Raw genomic sequence first — 9314 nt, forward strand, 5'->3', positions numbered from 1 at the left:
CTACCCACACACACTGGACTCTACCCATACTGACGCCACAGACACACACATTCATACTGACGCCACAGACACACACATTCACACTGACGCCACAGACACACACATTCACACTGACGCCACAGACACACACATACATACTGACGCCACAGACACACACACATACATACTGACGCCACAGACACACACATTCATACTGACGCCACAGACACACACATACATACTGACGCCACAGACACACACATTCATACTGACGCCACAGACACACACATTCATACTGACGCCACAGACACACACATACATACTGACGCCACAGACACACACACATTCATACTTACGCCACAGACACACACATACATACTGACACCACAGACACACACAGATTCATACTGACGCCACAGACACACACATACATACTGACGCCACAGACACACACATTCATACTGACGCCACAGACACACACATTCATACTGACGCCACAGACACACACATTCATACTGACGCCACAGACACACACATTCATACTGACGCCACAGACACACACATTCATACTGACGCCACAGACAAACACATACACACTGACGCCACAGACACACACATTCATACTGACGCCACAGATACACACATTCATACTGACGCCACAGACACACACATACACACTGACGCCACAGACACACACATTCATACTGACGCCACAGACACACACACATTCATACTGACGCCACAGACACAAACATTCATACTGACGCCACAGACACACACATACATACTGACACCACAGACACACACATACATACTGACGCCACAGACACACACACATTCATACTGACGCCACAGACACACACATTCATACTGACGCCACAGACACACACATTGATACTGACGCCACAGACACACACATTCATACTGACGCCACAGACACACACATTCATACTGACGCCACAGACACACACATTCATACTGACGCCACAGACACACACATACATACTGACGCCACAGACACACACATTCATACTGACGCCACAGACACACACATACATACTGACGCCACAGACACACACATTCATACTGACGCCACAGACACACACATTCATACTGACGCCACAGACACACACATACATACTGACGCCACAGACACACACACATTCATACTGACGCCACAGACACACACATACATACTGACGCCACAGACACACACATTCATACTGACGCCACAGACACACACATTCATACTGACGCCACAGACACACACATACATACTGACGCCACAGACACACACATTCACACTGACGCCACAGACACACACATACATACTGACGCCACAGACACACACATTCATACTGACGCCACAGACACACACATTCACACTGACGCCACAGACACACACATACATACTGACGCCACAGACACACACATTCATACTGACGCCACAGACACACACATTCACACTGATGCCACAGACACACACATTCATACTGACGCCACAGACACACACATTCACACTGACGCCACAGACACACACACATTCACACTGACGCCACAGACACACACATTCATACTGACGCCACAGACACACACACATTCATACTGACGCCACAGACACACACATTCATACTGACGCCACAGACACACACATACATACTGACGCCACAGACACACACACATACATACTGACGCCACAGACACACACACATTCATACTGACGCCACAGACACACACATTCATACTGACGCCACAGACACACACATTGATACTGACGCCACAGACACACACATTCATACTGACGCCACAGACACACACTTTCATACTGACGCCACAGACACACACATTCATACTGACGCCACAGACACACACATTCATACTGACGCCACAGACACACACTCACCCTCACCACATACGCTGCCTGCTAGTCACTTTACCTCTAGCTATATGTACAGTACATACTTACCTTAATTACCTGGTAACCCTGCACATCGACTAGGTACTGATACTCCCTGTATACAGCCATGTTATTTTCTACTCCCTATATACAGTATATTATTTGTACTTGTTATTTTTATATGTTATTTACTGTGTCGCTATTTCCTATTTTTTTCTTATTCTCTTTACAGTTTTTTTCGATTGCTAAACGACAGTGGGCACAACTGGAGTCATATGTGCAAAACTCTAACTACAGTCTGCACTACCAACAGTCACCTGAGCTAAACAGTTCACATCACCTGCAAAACTCATTCCAAGCAACACAACTCTTAATAACACATGGCTCAAAACACGCTCAGTGCAGCCAAACACTATGCACAACCCTCACTGAGATAACACACACTGTCACTCAGAACACACTGAGAGTAAAAACACTAGCATCAAACACCAATACAGAAAATACAAACTTTTCATCTTTACAGTTTGAACAATTTCAGTGACTTCATACAAAGTAATATTTTCTTCAAAGAAAAGAGTGACATTCTTTCACATGATTTATTAAATTTTTTAGAACATAACAATTCTTTAAGGTAAATGAAAATTAGCAGTTTGCTTCAATAGTCTGTAGTAATTTACGGAATTACAGTAATGAGAAAAAAAAGGTAGAAACTAAAAGTACATACTGTAATTCGAACAAATAATTGAGGGGCTAATCCTGTCTCTCTCTAGAATCAGGCCACAGGTTTTCTTCAACATCACATCTAATGTTTTCTCTTGCCATACACCTGGGGAAGAACCTTCTGGAGTGCCTTATCCATCCCTGGCAGTCCTCTGGACTCGTGTCCTCACATCCGGCACGCATGGCTTCCAAAAGAGACATTTGGTCATGTGGGTGGTGACCAAACACTTTCCACCTCCAGGCAGAGAAAAACTCCTCTATTGGGTTGAGGAAGGGTGAATATGCAGGCAGGTACAAAACCATAAATCTGTGATGTGCTGCAAACCAATCTGTGACAGCTGCAGAGTGGTGAAAAGCAACGTTATCGCAAACTATGACAAAAACTTGGGGGTTTCTTACTGGCTCCCCCTATTCTGCAGGCACTAGCTGAGCATAGAGCTGTTCTAGGAAAGCTATAAGCTTTGTGTTGTATGGGCCAATGTATGGGCCTTTGTGTTGTATGGGCCAATGAGTGGTGTGTTGAGAAGCAAACCATCATTGGCCATTGCAGCACACATGGTGATATTTCCCCCCATTTTGCCTGGAACCTCCACAGTGGCCCTTTGACCTATAACATTCCTTCCTCTGCGTCGTGTTTTGGCAAGGTTAAATCCAGCTTCATCGATAAATACAAATGAATGTGGTCTTTCCAGTGCTTCCACCTCCATTACTCTCTGAAAAACAGTAAGTGCACAGTTTTACTGTAGAAATGCTAGTGTTTTTTTTTCCTGCGCATCTGAAAATATTTTTCCTCTTCCTGTTACGGTGCGTGAATGAGGACCCAAAAGCGAATTAACGTAAACAGAGCTTCTTTAATAACAAAACAAACGTAGGCTCAGATGGACCGGCAGATTCCGACAGGACAGGACAAGGTTGCAGCAAACATGACGATAGTCTGGTTCAGGCATGAATAACACAAACAAGAATCCGACAAAGACAGGAACAAAAACAGAGAGAGATATAGAGGACTAATCAGAGGGAAAAAGGGAACAGGTGGGAAAAGGGGTGACGAGGTAGTTAGGAGGAGACAAGGAACAGCTGGGGGAAAGAGGGGGAGAAAAGGTAACCTAATAACGACCAGCAGAGGGAGACAGGGTGAAGGGAAAGGACAGAAACAAGACACAACATGACAATACATGACAGTACCCCCCCACTCACCGAGCGCCTCCTGGCGCACTCGAGGAGGAAACCTGGCGGCAACGGAGGAAATCATCGATCAGCGCACGGTCCAGCACGTCCCGAGAGGGAACCCAACTCCTCTCCTCAGGACCGTACCCCTCCCAATCTACTAGGTACTGATGACCACGGCCCCGAGGACGCATGTCCAAAATCCTACGGACCCTGTAGATGGGTGCGCCCTCGACAAGGATGGGGGGGGGGGGGAGACGAGCGGGGGCGCGAAGAACGGGCTTGACACAGGAGACATGGAAGACCGGGTGGACGCGACGAAGATATCGCGGAAGAAGAAGTCGCACTGCGACAGGATTAATGATCCGAGAAATACGGAACGGACCAATGAACCGCGGGGTCAACTTGCGAGAAGCGGTCTTAAGGGGAAGGTTCTGAGTGGAGAGCCAAACTCTCTGACCGCGACAATATCTAGGACTCTTAGTTCTACGCTTATTAGCAGCTCTCACAGTCTGCGCCCTATAACGGCAAAGTGCAGACCTGACCCTCTTCCAGGTGCGCTCGCAACGTTGGACAAAAGCCTGAGCGGAGGGGACGCTGGACTCGGCGAACTGAGATGAGAACAGCGGAGACTGGTACCCGAGGCTACTCTGAAAAGGAGATAGCCCGGTCGCAGACGAAGGAAGCGAGTTGTGGGCGTATTCTGCCCAGGGGAGCTGTTCTGACCAAGACGCAGGGTTGCGAAAAGAAAGACTGCGTAAGATGCGACCAATAGTCTGATTGGCCCGTTCTGCTTGACCGTTAGACTGGGGGTGAAAGCCGGAAGAGAGACTGACGGAAGCCCCAATCAAACGGCAAAACTCCCTCCAAAATTGAGACGTGAATTGCGGACCTCTGTCCGAAACGACGTCTGACGGAAGGCCATGAATTCTGAAAACATTCTCGATGATGATTTGTGCCGTCTCTTTAGCAGAAGGAAGCTTAGCAAGGGGAATAAAATGAGCCGCCTTTGAGAACCTGTCGACAACCGTAAGAATAACAGTCTTCCCCGCTGACGAAGGCAGTCCGGTGACAAAATCTAAGGCGATGTGAGACCACGGTCGAGAGGGAATGGGAAGCGGCCTGAGACGGCCGGCAGGAGGGGAGTTACCGGACTTAGTCTGCGCGCAGACCGAACAAGCAGCCACGAAGCGACGCGTGTCATGCTCCCGGGTGGGCCACCAAAAACGCTGGCGAATGGAAGCAAGCGTACCCCGAACGCCAGGATGGCCGGCTAACTTGGCAGAGTGAGCCCACTGAAGAACGGCCAGACGAGTAGGAACGGGAACGAAAAGAAGGTTCCTAGGACAGGCGCGCGGCGACGGAGTTTGAGTGAGTGCTTGCTTTACCTGCCTCTCAATTCCCCAGACAGTCAACCCGACAACACGCCCCTCAGGGAGAATCCCCTCGGGGTCAGTGGAGGCTACTGAAGAACTGAAGAGACGAGATAAAGCATCAGGCTTGGTGTTCTTAGAGCCCGGACGATAAGAAATCACGAACTCGAAACGAGCGAAAAACAGCGCCCAGCGCGCCTGACGCGCATTAAGTCGTTTGGCAGAACGGATGTACTCAAGGTTCCTATGGTCAGTCCAAACGACAAAAGGAACGGTCGCCCCCTCCAACCACTGTCGCCATTCGCCTAGGGCTAAGCGGATGGCGAGCAGTTCGCGGTTTCCCACATCATAGTTACGTTCCGACGGCGACAGGCGATGAGAAAAATATGCGCAAGGGTGGACCTTGTCGTCAGAGAGGGAGCGCTGAGAAAGAATGGCTCCCACGCCCACCTCTGACGCGTCAACCTCGACAACGAACTGTCTAGTGACGTCAGGTGTAACAAGGATAGGTGCGGATGTAAAACGATTCTTGAGGAGATCAAAAGCTCCCTGGGCGGAAACGGACCACTTAAAGCACGTCTTGACAGAAGTAAGGGCTGTGAGAGGAGCTGCCACCTGACCGAAATTACGGATGAAACGACGATAGAAGTTCGCGAAGCCGAGAAAGCGCTGCAGCTCGACGCGTGACTTAGGAACGGGCCAATCAATGACAGCTTGGACCTTAGCGGGATCCATCTTAATGCCTTCAGCGGAAATAACAGAACCGAGAAATGTGACGGAGGAGGCATGAAAAGAGCACTTCTCAGCCTTCACAAAAAGACAATTCTCTAAAAGGCGCTGGAGGACACGTCGAACGTGCTGAACATGAATCTGGAGTGACGGTGAAAAAATCAGGATATCGTCAAGGTAAACGAAAACAAAGATGTTCAGCATGTCTCTCAGGACATCATTGACTAATGCCTGAAAGACAGCTGGAGCGTTAGCGAGGCCGAAAGGAAGAACCCGGTATTCAAAGTGCCCTAACGGAGTGTTAAACGCCGTCTTCCACTCGTCCCCCTCCCTGATGCGCACGAGATGGTAAGCGTTACGAAGGTCCAACTTAGTGAAAAACCTGGCTCCCTGCAGGATCTCGAAGGCTGAAGACATAAGAGGAAGCGGATAACGATTCTTCACTGTTATGTCATTCAGCCCTCGATAATCTATGCAGGGGCGCAGGGACCCGTCCTTCTTCTTAACAAAAAAAAAACCCCGCTCCGGCGGGAGAGGAGGAGGGGACTATGGTACCGGCGGCAAGAGCTACAGACAAATAATCTTCGAGAGCCTTACGTTCGGGAGCCGACAGAGAGTATAGTCTACCCCGGGGGGGAGTGGTTCCCGGAAGGAGATCAATACTACAATCATACGACCGGTGTGGAGGAAGAGAGGTGGCCCTGGACCGACTGAACACCGTGCGCAGATCGTGATATTCCTCCGGCACCCCTGTCAAATCACCAGGCTCCTCCTGTGAAGAAGAGACAGAGGAAACAGGAGGGATAGCAGACATTAAACATTTCACATGACAAGAGACGTTCCAGGAGAGGATAGAATTACTAGACCAATTAATGGAAGGATTATGACAAACTAGCCAGGGATGGCCCAAAACAACAGGTGTAAAAGGTGAACGAAAAATTAAAAAAGAAATGGTTTCGCTATGATTACCAGAAACAGTGAGGGTTAAAGGTAGCGTCTCACGCTGAATCCTGGGGAGAGGACTACCATCCAGGGCGAACAAGGCCGTGGACTCCCTTAACTGTCTGAGAGGAATGTCATGTTCCCGAGCCCAGGTCTCGTCCATAAAACAGCCCTCCGCCCCAGAGTCTATTAAGGCACTGCAGGAAGCTGACGAACCGGTCCAGCGTAGATGGACCGACAAGGTAGTGCAGGATCTTGAAGGAGAGACAGGAGTAGTAGCGCTCACCAGTAGCCCTCCGCTTACTGATGAGCTCTGGCTTTTACTGGACATGAAGTGACAAAATGACCAGCAGAACCGCAATAGAGACAGAGGCGGTTGGTGATTCTCCGTTCCCTCTCCTTAGTCGAGATGCGGATACCTCCCAGCTGCATAGGCTCAGCACCCGAGCCGGCAGAGGAAGATGGTAGTGATGCGGAGAGGGGGGCAACGGAGAACGCGAGCTCCTTTCCACGAGCTCGGTGACGAAGATCAACCCGTCGCTCAATGCGAATAGCGAGTTCAATCAAGGAATCCACGCTGGACGGAACCTCCCGGGAGAGAATCTCATCCTTTACCTCTGCGCGGAGACCCTCCAGAAAACGAGCGAGCAAAGCCGGCTCGTTCCAGCCACTGGAGGCAGCAAGAGTGCGAAACTCAATAGAGTAGTCTGTTGTGGATCGATTACCTTGACATAGAGAAGACAGGACCCTGGAAGCCTCCTCCCCAAAAACAGATCGATCAAAAACCCGTATCATCTCCTCCTTAAAGTCCTGATACTGGTTAGTACACTCAGCCCTTGCCTCCCAGATTGCCGTGCCCCACTCACGAGCCCGTCCAGTAAGGAGAGATATGACGTAGGCGACACGAGCAGTGCTCCTGGAGTAAGTGTTGGGCTGGAGAGAAAACACAATATCACACTGGGTGAGGAACGAGCGGCATTCAGTGGGCTCCCCAGAGTAACACGGCGGGTTATTGATTCTGGGCTCCGGAGATTCGAAAGCCCTGGAAGTGGCCGGTGGATCGAGGCGGAGATGGTGAACCTGTTCTGTGAGGTTGGAGACTTGGGTGGCCAGGGTCTCAACGGCATGTCGAGCAGCAGACAATTCCTGCTCGTGTCTGCCTAGCATCGCTCCCTGGATCTCGACGGCTGAGTGGAGAGGATCCGAAGTCGCTGGGTCCATTCTTGGTCGGATTCTTCTGTTACGGTGCGTGAATGAGGACCCAAAAGCGAATTAATGTAAACAGAGCTTCTTTAATAACAAAACAAACGTAGGCTCAGATGGACCGGCAGATTCCGACAGGACAGGACAAGGTTGCAGCAAACATGACGATAGTCTGGTTCAGGCATGAATAACACAAACAAGAATCCGACAAAGACAGGAACAAAAACAGAGAGAGATATAGAGGACTAATCAGAGGGAAAAAGGGAACAGGTGGGAAAAGGGGTGACGAGGTAGTTAGGAGGAGACAAGGAACAGCTGGGGGAAAGAGGGGGAGAAAAGGTAACCTAATAACGACCAGCAGAGGGAGACAGGGTGAAGGGAAAGGACAGAAACAAGACACAACATGACAATACATGACACTTCCCCCTGTTGGGGGCAGCCTTTGGGTCCTGTTGTAAAAATATATTTTACAGTCAAACTTACTGTAATATACATCTGTGTAAATATTCTATCATTGCAATACAAAATAGATTCCTGTAATGTTTTCATTTACTGTAAGGATGTAACTCTCACCTGTTTGCATGATGGAAAATGCCCATTACAGATGCCACTGTGGATCTTTGCAGATTGGGTTGCACCCTCAACCCTGCCTCTCTCAATGAGAGACCATGGTTCATGACATGGTCTATAAGTGCAGCCCTTATTTCATCTGAAATAACAGCTCTTTGTCTTCTTTGTCTTCCTCCACGCATCCGCCCTCTCCCTGCCACCCTTCTCCCTCCACGAACCCATCTTCTTTGTTCCATTTCCAAAATGAGTCTTTCTGAGCTCTACCTATATATACTGTAATATGTGTGTGTGTTCACTAACAAGTCTAAAACAAGACACCTGCTTAGCCTTTCAGCTGAAATTGCAATCAGCAGTGTTTGAAAGGCACAAGGCTGAAATCTATTCTGTTTTGAATGTGTGGTTCACAGTTTTGACAGCAGTGTGTTAGCATTTGAACAAAGTGCTGTAAATCCACAGTGTTGTGCAGGTTGTGGTTAAAGTCATGGGATAAGTGTGTCGAGTTTTGAAAACTGTGTTCAAGCAATGAAAAACTAACTAGAGTTTGGTCCACATGAACTGCTGCTGTGCAGACTGTAGTTAGAGTTTTGCACATGTGACTCCAGTTGTGTCCACTGTCGTTTAGCAATCGAAAAAAACTGTAATACTGCATTGTTGGAAAATGACCCGTAAGTAAGCATAGTCTATACCTGTTGTCTACAAAGCATGTCACAAATAAAATGTTATTTGATTTGACT

The sequence above is a fragment of the Oncorhynchus mykiss genome, chromosome 19, assembly GCF_013265735.2.
Source record: "Oncorhynchus mykiss isolate Arlee chromosome 19, USDA_OmykA_1.1, whole genome shotgun sequence".
NCBI lineage: Eukaryota > Metazoa > Chordata > Actinopteri > Salmoniformes > Salmonidae > Oncorhynchus > Oncorhynchus mykiss.